General features: G+C 36.5%; 1 protein-coding gene across 1 annotated transcript in view; it reads right to left on the bottom strand.

The window, feature by feature from the left end:
• Positions 1 to 21,090, bottom strand: part of LOC127717426 (uncharacterized) — a 65,202-nt gene that overhangs the window by 42,075 nt on the left and 2,037 nt on the right. Inside the window, exon 2 of the mRNA XM_052223067.1 lies at positions 11,780 to 11,931. The gene's annotated coding sequence lies outside the window, so the exon portion shown is untranslated. The remainder of the gene's footprint in view (positions 1 to 11,779; positions 11,932 to 21,090) is intronic.

A 21,090-nucleotide genomic window follows, 5' to 3' on the forward strand; every position in this document is an offset into this window, starting at 1 on the left:
ATAAAATACTATAAACACAAGTGCAAAGAAAGATAACTCTGACCTGTACAAACAATCATTTTATCTTATTTATAGATCTTGTCCTGTTGATCTTTATTTCTTTATTTCACTTTCTCTCTATCAAATATTGTTTATAAACAAATTGAACTTAAAAAAGGGGTAAACATTGTTGTTTTTAAGAGCAATAAGGAGTCGACAGAATTTTAGCTATGTTGACCTATTTGTAAATCTTTGTCCTGCAGATTTTTGTTTGTCTTTGCTAGCCAAGAGTTACAATCCAGCCTCCTATTGAGAGGAGGGACAGGATCATATTCCTTGGCTAGTGAAGATGATACTATTGAGAGGAGGGACAGGATCATATTCCTTGGCTAGTGAAGGTTTCCTTGGCTAGTGAAGATGATACTATTGAGAGGAGGGGCAGGATCATATTCCTTGTTTAGTGAAGATGATACTATTGAGAGGAGGGACAGGATCATATTCCTTGGCTAGTGAAGATGATACTATTGAGAGGAGGGACAGGATCATATTCCTTGGCTAGTGAAGATGATACTATTGAGAGGAGGGACAGGATCATATTCCTTGGCTAGTGAAGATGATACTATTGAGAGGAGGGACAGGATCATATTCCTTGGCTAGTGAAGATGATACTATTGAGAGGAGGGACAGGATCATATTCCTTGGCTAGTGAAGATTTCCTTGGCTAGTGAAGATGATACTATTGAGAGGAGGGGCAGGATCATATTCCTTGTTTAGTGAAGATGATACTATTGAGAGGAGGGACAGGATCATATTCCTTGGCTAGTGAAGATGATACTATTGAGAGGAGGGACAGGATCATATTCCTTGGCTAGTGAAGATGATACTATTGAGAGGAGGGACAGGATCATATTCCTTGGCTAGTGAAGATGATACTATTGAGAGGAGGGACAGGATCATATTCCTTGGCTAGTGAAGATGATACTATTGAGAGGAGGGACAGGATCATATTCCTTGGCTAGTGAAGATGATACTATTGAGAGGAGGGACAGGATCATATTCCTTGTTTAGTGAAGATGATACTATTGAGAGGAGGGACAGGATCATATTCCTTGGCTAGTGAAGATGATACTATTGAGAGGAGGGACAGGATCATATTCCTTGGCTAGTGAAGATGATACTATTGAGAGGAGGGACAGGATCATATTCCTTGGCTAGTGAAGATGATACTATTGAGAGGAGGGACAGGATCATATTCCTTGGCTAGTGAAGATGATACTATTGAGAGGAGGGACAGGATCATATTCCTTGGCTAGTGAAGATGATACTATTGAGAGGAGGGACAGGATCATATTCCTTGTTTAGTGAAGATGATACTATTGAGAGGAGGGACAGGATCATATTCCTTGGCTAGTGAAGATGATACTATTGAGAGGAGGGACAGGATCATATTCCTTGGCTAGTGAAGATGATACTATTGAGAGGAGGGACAGGATCATATTCCTTGGCTAGTGAAGATGATACTATTGAGAGGAGGGACAGGATCATATTCCTTGGCTAGTGAAGATGATACTATTGAGAGGAGGGACAGGATCATATTCCTTGGCTAGTGAAGATGATACTATTGAGAGGAGGGACAGGATCATATTCCTTGGCTAGTGAAGATGATACTATTGAGAGGAGGGACAGGATCATATTCCTTGTTTAGTGAAGATGATACTTTTACATTTTAGCCTATTGAGAGGAGGGACAGGATCATATTCCTTGGCTAGTGAAGATGATACTATTGAGAGGAGGGACAGGATCATATTCCTTGGCTAGTGAAGATGATACTATTGAGAGGAGGGACAGGATCATATTCCTTGGCTAGTGAAGATGATACTATTGAGAGGAGGGACAGGATCATATTCCTTGGCTAGTGAAGATGATACTATTGAGAGGAGGGACAGGATCATATTCCTTGGCTAGTGAAGATGATACTATTGAGAGGAGGGACAGGATCATATTCCTTGTTTAGTGAAGATGATACTTTTACATTTTAGCCTATTGAGAGGAGGGACAGGATCATATTCCTTGGCTAGTGAAGATGATACTATTGAGAGGAGGGACAGGATCATATTCCTTGGCTAGTGAAGATGATACTTTTACATTTTAGCCTATTGAGAGGAAGGACAGGATCATATTCCTTGGCTAGTGAAGATGATACTATTGAGAGGAGGGACAGGATCATATTCCTTGGCTAGTGAAGATGATACTATTGAGAGGAGGGACAGGATCATATTCCTTGGCTAGTGAAGATGATACTATTGAGAGGAGGGACAGGATCATATTCCTTGGCTAGTGAAGATGATACTTTTACATTTTAGCCTATTGAGAGGAGGGGCAGGATCATATTCCTTGGCTAGTGAAGATGATACTATTGAGAGGAGGGGCAGGATCATATTCCTTGGCTAGTGAAGATGATACTATTGAGAGGAGGGACAGGATCATATTCCTTGGCTAGTGAAGATGATACTATTGAGAGGAGGGGCAGAACATATTCCTTGGCTAGTGAAGATGATACTATTGAGAGGAGGGGCAGGATCATATTCCTTGGCTAGTGAAGATGATACTATTGAGAGGAGGGACAGGATCATATTCCTTGGCTAGTGAAGATGATACTATTGAGAGGAGGGACAGGATCATATTCCTTGGCTAGTGAAGATGATACTATTGAGAGGAGGGGCAGGATCATATTCCTTGTTTAGTGAAGATGATACTATTGAGAGGAGGGACAGGATCATATTCCTTGGCTAGTGAAGATGATACTATTGAGAGGAGGGACAGGATCATATTCCTTGGCTAGTGAAGATGATACTATTGAGAGGAGGGGCAGGATCATATTCCTTGTTTAGTGAAGATGATACTATTGAGAGGAGGGACAGGATCATATTCCTTGGCTAGTGAAGATGATACTATTGAGAGGAGGGACAGGATCATATTCCTTGGCTAGTGAAGATGATACTATTGAGAGGAGGGACAGGATCATATTCCTTGTTTAGTGAAGATGATACTTTTACATTTTAGCCTATTGAGAGGAGGGACAGGATCATATTCCTTGAATAGTGAAGATGATACTATTGAGAGGAGGGACAGGATCATATTCCTTGGCTAGTGAAGATGATACTATTGAGAGGAGGGACAGGATCATATTCCTTGGCTAGTGAAGATGATACTATTGAGAGGAGGGACAGGATCATATTCCTTGGCTAGTGAAGATGATACTATTGAGAGGAGGGACAGGATCATATTCCTTGGCTAGTGAAGATGATACTATTGAGAGGAGGGACAGGATCATATTCCTTGTTTAGTGAAGATGATACTTTTACATTTTAGCCTATTGAGAGGAGGGACAGGATCATATTCCTTGGCTAGTGAAGATGATACTATTGAGAGGAGGGACAGGATCATATTCCTTGGCTAGTGAAGATGATACTTTTACATTTTAGCCTATTGAGAGGAGGGACAGGATCATATTCCTTGGCTAGTGAAGATGATACTATTGAGAGGAGGGACAGGATCATATTCCTTGGCTAGTGAAGATGATACTATTGAGAGGAGGGACAGGATCATATTCCTTGGCTAGTGAAGATGATACTATTGAGAGGAGGGACAGGATCATATTCCTTGGCTAGTGAAGATGATACTATTGAGAGGAGGGACAGGATCATATTCCTTGGCCAGTGAAGATGATACTATTGAGAGGAGGGACAGGATCATATTCCTTGGCCAGTGAAGATGATACTATTGAGAGGAGGGACAGGATCATATTCCTTGGCCAGTGAAGATGATACTATTGAGAGGAGGGACAGGATCATATTCCTTGGCCAGTGAAGATGATACTATTGAGAGGAGGGACAGGATCATATTCCTTGTTTAGTGAAGATGATACTATTGAGAGGAGGGACAGGATCATATTCCTTGGCCAGTGAAGATGATACTATTGAGAGGAGGGACAGGATCATATTCCTTGGCTAGTGAAGATGATACTATTGAGAGGAGGGACAGGATCATATTCCTTGGCTAGTGAAGATGATACTATTGAGAGGAGGGACAGGATCATATTCCTTGGCTAGTGAAGATGATACTATTGAGAGGAGGGACAGGATCATATTCCTTGGCTAGTGAAGATGATACTATTGAGAGGAGGGGCAGGATCATATTCCTTGGCTAGTGAAGATGATACTATTGAGAGGAGGGACAGGATCATATTCCTTGGCTAGTGAAGATGATACTATTGAGAGGAGGGACAGGATCATATTCCTTGGCTAGTGAAGATGATACTATTGAGAGGAGGGACAGGATCATATTCCTTGGCTAGTGAAGATGATACTATTAAGAGGAGGGGCAGGATCATATTCCTTGGCTAGTGAAGATGATACTATTGAGAGGAGGGACAGGATCATATTCCTTGGCTAGTGAAGATGATACTATTGAGAGGAGGGACAGGATCATATTCCTTGGCTAGTGAAGATGATACTTTTGAGATACTATTGAGAGGAGGGACAGGATCATATTCCTTGGCCAGTGAAGATGATACTATTGAGAGGAGGGACAGGATCATATTCCTTGGCCAATGAAGATGATACTATTGAGAGGAGGGACAGGATCATATTCCTTGGCTAGTGAAGATGATACTATTGAGAGGAGGGACAGGATCATATTCCTTGGCTAGTGAAGATGATACTATTGAGAGGAGGGACAGGATCATATTCCTTGGCCAGTGAAGATGATACTATTGAGAGGAGGGACAGGATCATATTCCTTGGCTAGTGAAGATGATACTATTGAGAGGAGGGACAGGATCATATTCCTTGGCTAGTGAAGATGATACTATTGAGAGGAGGGGCAGGATCATATTCCTTGTTTAGTGAAGATGATACTATTGAGAGGAGGGACAGGATCATATTCCTTGGCTAGTGAAGATGATACTATTGAGAGGAGGGACAGGATCATATTCCTTGGCTAGTGAAGATGATACTATTGAGAGGAGGGACAGGATCATATTCCTTGTTTAGTGAAGATGATACTTTTACATTTTAGCCTATTGAGAGGAGGGACAGGATCATATTCCTTGAATAGTGAAGATGATACTATTGAGAGGAGGGACAGGATCATATTCCTTGGCTAGTGAAGATGATACTATTGAGAGGAGGGACAGGATCATATTCCTTGGCTAGTGAAGATGATACTATTGAGAGGAGGGACAGGATCATATTCCTTGGCTAGTGAAGATGATACTATTGAGAGGAGGGACAGGATCATATTCCTTGGCTAGTGAAGATGATACTATTGAGAGGAGGGACAGGATCATATTCCTTGTTTAGTGAAGATGATACTTTTACATTTTAGCCTATTGAGAGGAGGGACAGGATCATATTCCTTGGCTAGTGAAGATGATACTATTGAGAGGAGGGACAGGATCATATTCCTTGGCTAGTGAAGATGATACTTTTACATTTTAGCCTATTGAGAGGAGGGACAGGATCATATTCCTTGGCTAGTGAAGATGATACTATTGAGAGGAGGGACAGGATCATATTCCTTGGCTAGTGAAGATGATACTATTGAGAGGAGGGACAGGATCATATTCCTTGGCTAGTGAAGATGATACTATTGAGAGGAGGGACAGGATCATATTCCTTGGCTAGTGAAGATGATACTATTGAGAGGAGGGACAGGATCATATTCCTTGGCCAGTGAAGATGATACTATTGAGAGGAGGGACAGGATCATATTCCTTGGCCAGTGAAGATGATACTATTGAGAGGAGGGACAGGATCATATTCCTTGGCCAGTGAAGATGATACTATTGAGAGGAGGGACAGGATCATATTCCTTGGCCAGTGAAGATGATACTATTGAGAGGAGGGACAGGATCATATTCCTTGTTTAGTGAAGATGATACTATTGAGAGGAGGGACAGGATCATATTCCTTGGCCAGTGAAGATGATACTATTGAGAGGAGGGACAGGATCATATTCCTTGGCTAGTGAAGATGATACTATTGAGAGGAGGGACAGGATCATATTCCTTGGCTAGTGAAGATGATACTATTGAGAGGAGGGACAGGATCATATTCCTTGGCTAGTGAAGATGATACTATTGAGAGGAGGGACAGGATCATATTCCTTGGCTAGTGAAGATGATACTATTGAGAGGAGGGGCAGGATCATATTCCTTGGCTAGTGAAGATGATACTATTGAGAGGAGGGACAGGATCATATTCCTTGGCTAGTGAAGATGATACTATTGAGAGGAGGGACAGGATCATATTCCTTGGCTAGTGAAGATGATACTATTGAGAGGAGGGACAGGATCATATTCCTTGGCTAGTGAAGATGATACTATTAAGAGGAGGGGCAGGATCATATTCCTTGGCTAGTGAAGATGATACTATTGAGAGGAGGGACAGGATCATATTCCTTGGCTAGTGAAGATGATACTATTGAGAGGAGGGACAGGATCATATTCCTTGGCTAGTGAAGATGATACTTTTGAGATACTATTGAGAGGAGGGACAGGATCATATTCCTTGGCCAGTGAAGATGATACTATTGAGAGGAGGGACAGGATCATATTCCTTGGCTAGTGAAGATGATACTATTGAGAGGAGGGACAGGATCATATTCCTTGGCTAGTGAAGATGATACTATTGAGAGGAGGGACAGGATCATATTCCTTGGCCAGTGAAGATGATACTATTGAGAGGAGGGACAGGATCATATTCCTTGGCTAGTGAAGATGATACTATTGAGAGGAGGGACAGGATCATATTCCTTGGCTAGGGAAGATGATACTATTGAGAGGAGGGACAGGATCATATTCCTTGGCTAGGGAAGATGATACTATTGAGAGGAGGGACAGGATCATATTCCTTGGCCAGTGAAGATGATACTATTGAGAGGAGGGACAGGATCATATTCCTTGGCCAGTGAAGATGATACTATTGAGAGGAGGGACAGGATCATATTCCTTGGCTAGTGAAGATGATACTATTGAGAGGAGGGACAGGATCATATTCCCTGGCCAGTGAAGATGATACTATTGAGAGGAGGGACAGGATCATATTCCTTGGCTAGTGAAGATGATACTATTGAGAGGAGGGACAGGATCATATTCCTTGGCCAGTGAAGATGATACTATTGAGAGGAGGGACAGGATCATATTCCTTGGCCAGTGAAGATGATACTATTGAGAGGAGGGACAGGATCACCTCCTTGGCTAGTGAAGATGATACTATTGAGAGGAGGGACAGGATCATATTCCTTGGCTAGTGAAGATGATACTATTGAGAGGAGGGACAGGATCATATTCCTTGGCTAGTGAAGATGATACTATTGAGAGGAGGGACAGGATCATATTCCTTGGCTAGTGAAGATGATACTATTGAGAGGAGGGACAGGATCATATTCCTTGGCTAGTGAAGATGATACTATTGAGAGGAGGGACAGGATCATATTCCTTGGCTAGTGAAGATGATACTATTGAGAGGAGGGACAGGATCATATTCCTTGGCTAGTGAAGATGATACTATTGAGAGGAGGGACAGGATCATATTCCTTGGCTAGTGAAGATGATACTATTGAGAGGAGGGACAGGATCATATTCCTTGTTTAGTGAAGATGATACTATTGAGAGGAGGGACAGGATCATATTCCTTGGCTAGTGAAGATGATACTATTGAGAGGAGGGACAGGATCATATTCCTTGGCTAGTGAAGATGATACTATTGAGAGGAGGGGCAGGATCATATTCCTTGGCTAGTGAAGATGATACTATTGAGAGGAGGGGCAGGATCATATTCCTTGGCTAGTGAAGATGATACTATTGAGAGGAGGGACAGGATCATATTCCTTGGCTAGTGAAGATGATACTATTGAGAGGAGGGGCAGGATCATATTCCTTGGCTAGTGAAGATGATACTATTGAGAGGAGGGACAGGATCATATTCCTTGTTTAGTGAAGATGATACTATTGAGAGGAGGGACAGGATCATATTCCTTGGCTAGTGAAGATGATACTATTGAGAGGAGGGACAGGATCATATTCCTTGGCTAGTGAAGATGATACTATTGAGAGGAGGGGCAGGATCATATTCCTTGGCTAGTGAAGATGATACTATTGAGAGGAGGGACAGGATCATATTCCTTGGCTAGTGAAGATGATACTATTGAGAGGAGGGACAGGATCATATTCCTTGGCTAGTGAAGATGATACTATTGAGAGGAGGGACAGGATCATATTCCTTGGCTAGTGAAGATGATACTATTGAGAGGAGGGACAGGATCACCTCCTTGGCTGGTGAAGATGATACTTTTACATTTTAGTTTTTCTCTATTTATTTGAGTTTCCAATATAATGAAATAGCAAAAACTGAAAAATATTGTCATTTAAGGGGAATAACTCCTATAAGGGGTTGTCTGACAATTTTGGTAGAAGAAAGACTAGCTGCATGTAGACATGGTAGATATATATATATATATGGTAGATCTGGAACATTCTCAATATTTCTGCATTATCAGATTTTGACATTCTAAATATTTCTGCATTATCAGATTTTCTCTAATTATAATAATTTTCATATAAATAACTTACCCCATATGTACTATCTTAACCCTTGGTGGCAAAGTTTGTTGGATGGATTGAGAATCCAACATACCTTTTTTAGACGTAAGCTACCCAAAGAAATGATTGAGGACAAGTTTGGTTCCAGTTGTCCGAGTAATTTCAGAGGAGAAGTTAACGCAAATGATACATGTTATACAAAGGAAGATATCAAGTGATGAGAACTGTCAACTGGTCCTGTTTACCTACTGGTTCCAAGATATGATCCAAATGGGTCAATATCCGTAATGCGCCTCAGAGTGAGGAACTCAACTATAAATAGAAATAAAAAAACCTGTATGGGACATGATGCTATTTTTAGTACTTGACTGGGCATAAACATTTGAGATTTTTTGAAGAGCAGGAGTCAGTTTCCAGAGGCAGATTTAGAGGGGGCCAGGGTGCCCCACCCCCCCCCCCCCCCACCCCTTTTGTGGAAAAAATTGGTTGATTATATAGGGAATCACTGAAGCATGACTGGAGTGGCCCCTTCTTAGGCAGTCAGTGGACCCCCCTTATGAAAATTTCTGGTTCGCCACTGGTTTCACAAAGAAACTTATGACAAAGATTGATCATAAGTATACTGAATTGTTCATGACTTCCCAAGTCAAATTGAACTGCTATCATTAGCTGTTTTTTAGCTGTTATTTACCAGTTCTTCATATTTTTAGCAGTCTTTTAGCTGTTCATAGCAGTCCATCTAATAGCAGTTTGAAAAACTGCTTTATTTCACCATTTCTTAGCATTCATCTTAGCAGTTTGAATACCTTCTTAAACTGCTGTCAATTTGTCAATTGGACAACAGTTATGACAGCAGTTCGATAGCAGTTTGATAGCAGTTTTGGTTTTAATCTTTGTTACAAAAATGCTTGAATCTGGCTGTGTTTTCAGCTTGAAAGTAAACCTTTATTTGAAGATTATTTGATCATTTTCAAATGTGCATTTTGGCTCCAAGCTGTGTGTAAATACTTGCTGGTGAAAAACTGTATTTTTGTCAATTATAAAGTTAAATATTTTTGCTAAATGGAATACTTTCACACACCTGCACTACAGTAAGTTGAAGTATAGTTTAATGCATGTGTATTTCATGACTAACTTTCATGACTTTGTAGAGGAAAACAGAAATCATACAGAAAGCCCAAAAAAAGGGGGATAGTTGTTTATTCACATAGAATATCTGGTTTACAGGATTGTGATAAAATACTAGCATAAACTTACAGAGCAAGATGTTATTTGAAAACAAAAAAAAAAGAATATTTTGATATAATTTTGTAAAAAAAAAACAAAAAAAAATCATATTCAAGAGTTGAAAAAAAGGGGGAGGGAATAGTAGGGAAACCTAGGCTGCAAATAGCTGATTGGTTAATATTGACCAAACAGTCCATTTAATGAAGTTAATATATGTTTCTTAAGTTTGTTTCAGAAAGTGGAAACATAATATATTACATGTATTAAGAAATTAAAAAGAGGAGATAACTGTTGTCTTTTGGTCCACATAAAATATATATAGAGAGAGGCTTCAAATTAGTAGTATACATTTGGTTAATTAAAGAATAATAAAAAAGAATAACTTTTAATCTGAAAATCACTTAGTCATGGTAATTAATAGTCTCTAGTAACCACTCTTATTGAATAAGTTGATTTTTATAAGCACTGATATTTAAAGTGCATTCTTAACCGTTCCTATTATTCGGCTACTGACATAATTAATAAGGGGTCTAATGCCAGGTACAGTACTCACAAAACATGCTTACAGCCCCTTAACAAGTCTGTGATTGTATTTAAATAGCATCATTTGATTGCAGTCTGCTAAAGTTTCAAATATAAGTTACTACAACTTTTTGAAATTTCAACAAGACTTAAAATATTAGAATTTTATTTTTGCATTCATATCTTATACACTGTATATTCATGTACATGTACCTTTGTATTCCAACTTTTGGCGGATCTGATCCATAGCAGTAATAAGCAGTTTAGAAAACCATATTAGGATGAACAACTTAGCAGTTTGTATGAATATTCATTATTGATAGCTGTTATTATAGCAGTTCTCATGAATATTCAGAGAAAATAGCAGTTTTCGGGTATGTCATTTAAATTTTTCGTCAAAAATAACTGCTAAATAACTGTGAAGGCTGAATAAACTGCTAAGAAACTGCTATGGAATGCTATTAGAATGCCTATATGCAAATTAACCATTGCCTTGAATTTGGCAACTGTGAATGCTACATGAACTGCTATTGCTAAAGAACAGCTGTCAGGTAAGAACTGCTGTCCACTTTGACTTGGGTTACGATCAATCTTTGTTGTAAGTATTTTCGTGAAACCGACTCAAGAAGACTGTACAATAATGATGCAAAAACTTTGGAGCTATTAAATGTTTGTATAGAACTTAACTGTGTGACTTATCACTTGCTCAAGCGGCATCACAAATAGTACAAGTGTGGATTGGAAACCCCCATTGACAGAAACAAGTGCCTGTGTTTCAAACGTCTTTCCTGCTTGGGCATTGTGATAAAAATAAGACAAAACTTTTATGGTAGTACTGCATCTTTAAATTTTGTCAATCAGCAGATCAGACATGCTTTTCTTCTTAGGCTGTGTGAGAACCTTCTTCCAATTTTACAATATGGACAGAGGAATTGAAGAAAACGCTACCATTGTCGCCTATGGGAAATGAATTACGCATCTTGACCCATTAAGCTTCTAGAAACACCACTTAAAAATTTTACCAGTATAAATGCAGTTGGATGGCAATCAAAATAAATTATTATGAAGACTCAAACTAAAATGTCAGAGGTGTTAGTATAACCTTTTTTATATCAAGCTTAATTAATCTGTAAGTTAATGGATGCATTAAAATTAGTCTTTCCAGTCCCCATCCCCAACTCTATATCTTTTACAAATGTTTTAAGAGTTCAACGTGCATTTTTTTTTCTTTGTTTTTTTTATAACATCAAACAATTTTTATTGCACATCTGTTGTTTTAACAATTTACTCTGATAACAGTGTTAGTCCTAGTATCCCTGTTATTAGTTACTGACTTTCCAGGAGATTAAGATCAGTAAAAAGTAATCTAAGTCAGATATAATTCACAACTTTTACATTTCTTTTAAAGTACAGAGTATAAACCTAAAATTCAAAGGTATAAATCACCTGTTTATGGAACATCACCTTGCTCTCAGAAATTTAGGATCCTTTTGCAATATTTATTTTGATCATCGACACTGAGTTACCATGGTTACTTGACCTGTTCTGTAGGATTGGATATCATCAAGAACATATTGTCTATTTTACACATGTGCAACCTAAAAAGTAAAGCATAATTTGTCAAAATTTTCATTTTGGTCCACCAACATGACCAATGATGAGCTCATTTGCCTTTTTTTAAATTTTATTTGACCGCCTTGGAGGTCTGTTGGTAGCATGCTCTCCTTGAGAGTGGCAGGTCATGTGTTCAATCACAAGCTTGGTCATACCACAGACTTGAAAATTGGTATTTGCTGCTCTTCGCTTAGCAAACGACATTTAGGAGTAAGATGGTAAGAGCAAAGACTGGTTGGCTCCTGCAGGCTGTTACCTGTGAACCAGCACGTTAAAACCCTGCTCAGCATGTCAGTCTATAGCTAGTACAAGGCAAGGTTTATATGAATATCACATTATCTTGTTCTCGTCCTGAACGTGCATTTAATTTGGCACTGGACCGTAAACAGTAATCCATCCAACTTTTTTATTTGCATGATTCTTGTAGTTATTGTATTGTGTATAAAAATAAACTGTTGACACAGAGATATGTCTTGCCTTTAAGTAATATTGATAGTTTACTGTAAATGTTGACATTAAATAGGCATCACTTTAACACGATAACTATGCTATATACATGATACATGTATAGTTAACCTATTGCTTTTCCCAAGTTTTGGTATCTGAGAAATACACCACAAAGCTTAACACCACTGAAAATTAAAAATAAGGTCATGATCAGATTACCCATGCAAACAAAGAGGTAAATCTTATCATTATACACCAAATATAGTATTTAAAAAGGACCTTTTAGGGCTTTGCTCATTGTTGAAGCCCTAATCCACCATTTTCTACATAAGGAAATGCTTGTACCAAGTGATGGATCTGTTTGATGTTTTTTATTTTATTTTGCCAATTGTTAAGCGACTTTCCGTTTTGAATTTTCCTTGAAGTTCGGTATTTTTGTTGATGTACTTCAGTCAGGGATATAACTCTATAGGGTTATTACAGAAAAATAACATACATTTGTTATTGTGGACTAAAAAATCAAAGAACTGTGATAACTTATGTATGTTATATGTTTCAAAGGGACAATATACATCATTAGTTTAGTTAAAATGTATAAAAGTTCTATTGATATTACTTTTGTCTATATGTATACTTAACTATTGAAAGATATAACAGTTCATAGTTTGCCAATTTTGCATAGTACACCTATATGTTATTACAGAAAAAAATGCCTGTAATAACTAAAGGGTGTTATCACAGCTTCTCTATATCACTTCAAAGCATTTGCTCAGACATACATCATGCTTAATTAATGTATTTTAATTTATTGTAAGAAATAATGACCAGAGCATGTAATGAGGTTCTGCGCAAGTTTCTCAGTAATTCCCAAGTGTCTTATATAATAAGTTAAATTCCTGTAATAACTGAGCCTTGTTATCACAGCTAAGTTTATCCTTTAATAGCCTTGTCTCATTGATTTACCTAATTTTTTAATCAAAAATGTATTAATTTAATTAAAAAATTAGTTATCAAGGCTATGCATTTAGTTTCTGGCAAAGTCTCAAGAGATCCCTAGAGGCCACTATAAATGAAATAATTTTACAAATAACAAATATATGTTATTACAGATTTAGAAAATTTAAGGAATAAAGAGTAGACAACTCATGAAAGTATCTGTAATAACACACGCCAGTTATTTTCTGTAATAACCCTATAGAGTTATATCTCTGACTGTACTTTATACCACATCTTTTTATTTTTTTATACTCACCCATAAACCTTATTTGTGACTCGTCTTACGAGGACCAATTTTAGATTTTTGATAAAAACAAGTAAATGTGTGAGCTACTGCTCACTAATGATACCCCCGCCCGTTAACAGGAAGTTGTTTTAAGTGATGAATCTAAAAACGCATCACACGGTACAGCTGACTTATATAAACCCTGAAACCAAATTTCAAGAATCCTTGTATTGTAGTTCCTGAGAAAAATGTGACGAAAATTTTGAACTTGGCTATCATGTGTAAAATGATACAAGTGTTCGGTAAACAGGAAGTTGTTGAGTGATGGATCTGAAAATGCATCACACGGTATAGCTGACGTATATAAATCCTGAAACCAAATTTCAGAAATCCTTGATTGCAGTTCCTGAGAAAGATGCGACCAAAATATTCATGAAACGGAGGGATGGATGGACTGACGGATGGATGGACAGACAGAGGTTAAACAGTATAGCCCCACTTTTTTATAGCGGGGGTATAATTATATGAGGCCATGCAAAAATTATTGTTTATTCTCCTGCCCGGTCTGTTTTTACTCTTTCCGGTCTATTCTTTTTTCTGATTTTTGCAGATGAAATAAAAATAAAATGCTTCGATGAGCTCACTGGATACGACCGCAGAGGGCCAACCCTGAACAGTTGGGGCAAAAATGGACACAATATTCACGCTTGATACAGGTCTGAATTTGGATTGTAATTAAATATTTGACACATAATAGGTTTCTGACACAGAATAACTGTAGTCAAAGAACTTAGAATTGGTTATATGATTTGAATTTATATTCAATTTTTTGCTTTTTTGCAATACACCATGCTGTTGCGTATTGACCCTCCCCCCCCCCTTTATTTTCCAAAAAAAAAAAAAATATTTGAAGAAATTTTCTTTTTAATTTCTGAAATCTGAAATGAGAAAAATTCTTTTTAATCTCCCCCCCCCCCCCCCCCCCCCCCCCCCCTTTTTTAAAAAAAAAAAAATTCTTTCTCTCAAGATATGGTCAAAATCTCAATTCAAATTTCCAATGGAGTTTGCAACCATAATTACCAATTTAAATACATCTTAAAAGTCTTAAAATAGAAAATGACATACATACATGACATAATCATGGCTAAAATTTATATTCCTTTAATTGTAACTTCTAAAAATTAATTGACAGCTAATCACCTAAAGACAATACAAAATATTTATAAATAATACCTTAAAAGCAATGTAAGGGAGGTAATCCAACTTTTTTTTAATACTTTAAATGTATTTGGATTACCTCCCTCACACTGCTTTTAAATTGTCCATTAACCATGAAACCCTTGTTTTTCCCCCTTTTTTGCCCCTAATTCCTATACGGTTTGAGCCATAACCCCCCATAGTCAATCCTAACCATCCCTTTGTGGTATGGAAACTTGTGGTATAATTTCAGAGAGATTCATACACCCTTCCACAAGTTATTGTCTGGAAACTAGAAAAATGCTTATTTGGGCCCTTTTTTGGCCCCTAATTCCTTAACTGTTGGTACCATAATCCCCAAAATCAATCCCAACCTTCCTTTTAAAATATTGAACCTTATGGTAAAATTTCATAGAGATCCATTTACTTAAACTAAAGTTACTGTGCGAAAACCAATCTGTCTTCGGACGACGACGACGACGCCAATGTCATACCAATATACGACCGCAAAAAAAATTTTTTGCAGTCGTATATAAAGTTGTTCCTCAAGCTTTCTTTTGACAATTCTCAATCATAGATATAAGAAGATGTGGTATGAGTGCCAATGAGACAACTCTCCATCCAAGTCTCAATTTGTAAAAGTAATCCATTATACGTCAAAGTATGGCCTTCAACACGGAGCCTTGGCTTACACTGAACAGCAAGCTATAAAGGGCCCCAAAAATGACTAGTGTAAAACCATTCAAACAGGAAAACCAACAGTTTAATCTATATAAAAAACGAGAAACGAGAAACACTTATGAACCACATCAACAAACAACAACCACTGAACATGTGAACATCAGGTTCCTGACTTAGAACAGGTGCAAACAAATGCAGCGGGTTTAAATGTTTTTTTACAGGCGCCAACCTTCACCCTACCTGAAACAATAGTGTAACATCACAACATAGAAGGACACACTATAAAATATCGATTGAAATGGCTTAACTCAATCAAAATCATGCTTTGCAAAATTGTCTGATGATCTCTTTAAAGTGTGTCAACAGTGCTCAATTATCATTCCTTCAGTTTCACAAAGCTTATACCACCATGACCACAGTATAGAATGTAAAACAAGAATTTACTGTCTGCTTAACAACAATATTCTCTGATCGAAACTGATTTTTCACACAAAAAATAAAATAAAAAATAAAAAGTTTTTCCTGTCTGCCTGGCAATATTACTGTTCGAAAATTGAGTTGATATTCTACAAAACAGACTGACAATCATCTTTTATTTGAATGTTCCAAAAGTCAATCTAAGTCTTATATAATCATATGTACAAGTACAAGTATACTTGACCTAATCTTGTACAAGGTTGAATTCTATCCAACATAGCTGAATATGTTGTTGATTAATACATATACAGTCAGGGGACTTACTGAAATAAGTGATTTAAAAATCACTTATTTAAGTAGCAAATTTGAAATTTTGTCTCAAATTGTGATTTTGTAGTTTTACCAAAATTTTAAACATATAGGTTTAGATTATATCTTATTATTAGTAAAATTGGAAAAAAATGAACCTTTTTCTTCTTTTAAATAGCAAGGTTTATGCCTCTGATGCAATCAATTAGCTGTAAACTCTATATTTGTTGAAAAAATGCAATAATAAAGGCTTTACATAATGAACTGATACTTTCTAAACAGATTTTTCCCTGCAGTGGGAGTAATTTTCCTGTAAAATTCAAGGTTTCATCTTACATATTATGTAAGAAATTTTACTGTTCGCGATCAAAATTTCACTGTTCGGGGGTGTTGAAATTAGTGGGGGTAATTAAAATAATAATACTTAAAAGAAGTGATTTTTTGGAAGAAAATAGAGGTATGATACTTAAACAAGTGATTTTTCATGTCATTATCCCAGATTCAGTACAAGGTCATCACCTGACATGACCGGTCATCATATCAACACAGATGTTGGTTCTGATAATTTTAGCAATGGACTTAGTCTGGTGATTTATGTGTACTACTTAAATAGGTGATTATTGAAGAAAGACAACTCTTACTTCCAACATTCAGTCAGGGGTACTACTTGTACAAGTAATCTTTATTTACTTGAAGAAGTAAAAAAAATATACTCATATAAGTTAATTATAATGTTTGAATAATCTCCCCTTAATTTTCTCAAAAATTTACTTGTATAAGTAAATTTTTTTTACAATCCCACAAAAATTCTCAAGTTTTGAGATGTAAAAACATGCCTTTAATGATTTTTCCCAGGTTAGCTCATAATATTTGATTAGAGTTCAATGTTTCATCTCATTAATTCAACAAAGAAACTGATTGCGCAAAGATCTTAAGTATTTGCGCAAGGCCTTCAAAAATTGCCCCTTGGGGTCTTGTAAATGAGCAGTGTTCTGAAGATAACAGACAAATGAGATTTTCATTGTCCATGAAATTACACTTACACGATTAGTAAAGACATCTGCAAAGGACAGACAATTTAAAATTCTATTAGAACAAAGAAGTCCTAAGAATTCAAGAAAAGAAGATAGGATGACTTTTTTACTTATATAAGTAAAAAAATCTGAATGTCTAAGGGACATAACTAAGCCAAAAACTTATTTACCTATACAAGTAAATAAAATACACTTGTATAAGTATGCTACAAATTTACTTATATAAGTATATTAATATTACTTCTTCAAGTAAATAAAAATTACTTCTACAAGTAGTACCCCTGACTGACATTAGTGGAGACAATGTTACTTGAATCAGTGATTAAAAAATCACTCATTTAAGTAAGTCCCCTGACTGATATATATATATTTGCCTTTATATTTTGCATTTTTTAATATTTTGAGGTTGAGTGAATCAGGTGACTCTGTGTTAGTATGTTTCATTGCATTGTACTTATAGTTTTGGGGATTAACTTTCTGGTAGTAAGACCCATCACGGCCAGGCTGGGGAACTGGGTAGGCAAATGCTCATATTAACTCGTACCGATACAGTATATTAAATGTCCTCTTTTCCACCATAACCCATGGTGGTGCTACAATTAAAAGAGGAAGATACAGAACATACATACATACACAATGACGTTCCCTTGTCACCATCTTATGGTGTTTATATATCTCAACTTGTTCGATTCATTCGTGTATGTAACAACGTATTTTATTTTAACGAAAGAAATCTCTGTATTACTGAAAAATTATTACACCAGGGTTTTCAATATCACAAACTAGTCAAAACATTTACTAAATTTTATCATCGGTTAACAAGGACATTATTTGTAAATATAAATCAACATGCAGACATCTTATACCTTCAGGTATTTCACATCCAATCTTTTATGGTAATATTCTTTACAAAGCACAAAAATGTCAGCATTCACCTCAAAAGCTAACCAAACCTTTAAACAGACTTATTTAGAAGGGATATAGTTACGATACTGTTGTCAGGTCATTGAAGATGGCATATATTTGTAACTCAGAAACGTGTCCTTCCCGCCAAACGTGTCCGATTCCCCCAAACGTGTCCACACGACGTCACTGAACTGCAAAACATGTCTAAACATAAAAGGGCGCCAAAGCGTGTCATTTGTCTAAATGCCCAAACGTGTCCATTTTTTAATGAACACCCAAACGTGCCCAATCCCCCAAACGTGTCCATATAAAGCTTAATTTGTTTCTTTTACTAGAACTATCATTCGTGTCCATATTATAAATACGTAGGTTATTTGGTTATTGTTTTTTTCAATAACGTATACTCATTTTACTATTTCATTAAAAAATAGAAATAAATTACTTTAGGTCTTTTTTAAACCGCCAGTATAGCCTGGTTAAAAGTGGGGGCATCCGTTCGGCTATGTTGGATGTAAATGTAAGCAGCCATGCTCAGTTAAATTGTAGATTTTAAATCAGATACCTCGTGTAGGGAGAATGTCCCATTCTCTGCGCATTAATACCTTTGTAGCAATTCACTCTTTCATGGTGCCATCAGTTGTATTTTGGAAGGCAACATTTTTTAAAAATTTCCGCAACTTTTATTAAAAATGGCCTCTATTACATAACGGAGATTTGTGTAGTTTCTTACTGAAGTCATAAAAAAATCGGTCTTCACACATTCTTATTTTTTTTTAGATTATAATCCCAACTAGTGTTAATCCCAAATAACCGTCAAAATTTTGGCCCAATCCAAAATTCCCGGTATGATAATAGAACCTATATAAAATATTTATTGTTAACATGATTTCGTTCAAATAATGCATGAAATATTTGGCACTGGACGTTAATTCTCTTGTTCGTGTGTCGATGCTCGAAACCTAAAATTTATCAAAAAACCTGAAAACCAGTTTATGATTTGAAGAGCTTTTAAAATATCAGAACTGTTGTAAAAATGGGAAGTCAATTCTGCTGAAAGCCCGCCGTCGGGATTAAAATAAAAGGCATCATCGGAGTTTATTAGTAATTTACATAGTAAACGATTAATTCAACTGCACTAGAATTATTTGTATGTTCGATCTAAATGAGCATGAAATACTTGCAACTGGACAATAAGCAAATTCAGTAAAAAGTTAATTCATATGTTACATATTAAATTTGCAATTATGATAATCATTAACAACCGGCATTGAACAAACTAATGCTAATAAATTACTACCTCATCAACTGTTTCCCCCATCATAGAAATGCCGTAAACATTATTGATTTTATTTAGGACATACATGTATTGGCGCTAAAAGATGTGAGACGTTCTGGCGTTTAACAGTGGACACGTTTTGGCGAATAACAATTATCAGACACGTTTGGGGGTTTTGAAATCGGACACGTTTGGGCCATATTGAATATTACGGACACGTATGGGAGAAAATAAGACACGTTTGGGGGAATCCGACACGTTTGGGGGGATGGACAAGTTTGGGAGTGTTACATATTAATATTGATTCACTCATAGGGTCTTTGCATCGGAAATAAACACTTTTGTTCTAAAACCAGTTGTTGGCATGACACGGGTTATGTTCATCTCATATATTTTATGATGGTATCATACTAAACCCCTAACGGGAAAGATTGTGCTGGATTTTCATATGATGAAGACATAATCTTTCAATCAGTTTAATTGAGGTCTGGAGCTGGCATGTCAGTAACTGCTAGTAGTCCTTTGTTAACTTATGTATCATTGTCATTTTGCTTAGTTTCTTCTGTTACCTATTCTGACATCGGACTCAGACTTCTTTTATACTGAGTTTTATTGTGCGTATTGCTGTGTGTTTGTTTATTGGACATTGACTAGAGGTATAGGGGGATGGTTGAGATCTCACAAAACATGTATAACCCGCCGCATTTTTCGGCTGTTTTCTGCTCTTTGGTCGGGTTGTTGTCTCTTTGACATATTCCCCATTTCCATTTTCAATTTTACACAAATTTCTATTTTGATGGTGTAAGGTAAAATAATAAAGCTTTTATGCTGCATTTTAATATGTTTAATTGAATGCACGTCGTTTCGTAACCTGGTCGTTTCGTACCTGGTCGATTCGTAACTACCTTGTTTTGTAACTGAGACGTTTCGTAACTTTTGTAATTATATATGGTTATAAAGTGTTAGCTTAAATTAATTAGTTTAAATGAAAAAGTTAAAGTTATTATTAAAAAATAATCAAATTGTTCATCTAATAATAACAATATCGTAATATTTTTAATTTAAAATTTTCTGAAATCTTTTTAATTATCAGTCAGAGATATAACTCTATAGGGTTATTACAGAAAATAACTGGCGTGTGTTATTACAGATACTTTCATGAGTTGTCTACTCTTTATTCCTTAAATTTTCTAAATCTGTAATAACATATATTTGTTATTTGTAAAATTATTTCATTTATAGTGGCCTCTAGGGATCTCTTGAGACTTTGCCAGAAACTAAATGCATAGCCTTGATAACTAATTTTTTAATTAAATTAATACATTTTTGATTAACCATGGTAAATCAATGAGACAAGGCTATTAAAGGATAAACTTAGCTGTGATAACAAGGCTCAGTTATTACAGGAATTTAACTTATTATATAAGACACTTGGGAATTACTGAGAAACTTGCGCAGAACCTCATTACATGCTCTGGTCATAATTTCTTACAATAAATTAAAATACATTAATTAAGCATGATGTATGTCTGAGCAAATGCTTTGAAGTGATATAGAGAAGCTGTGATAACACCCTTTAGTTATTACAGGCATTTTTTTCTGTAATAACATATAGGTGTACTATGCAAAATTGGCAAACTATGAACTGTTATAT

Source organism: Mytilus californianus, unplaced genomic scaffold, assembly GCF_021869535.1.
Source record: "Mytilus californianus isolate M0D057914Y unplaced genomic scaffold, xbMytCali1.0.p SCAF_10, whole genome shotgun sequence".
NCBI classification, from domain to species: domain Eukaryota; kingdom Metazoa; phylum Mollusca; class Bivalvia; order Mytilida; family Mytilidae; genus Mytilus; species Mytilus californianus.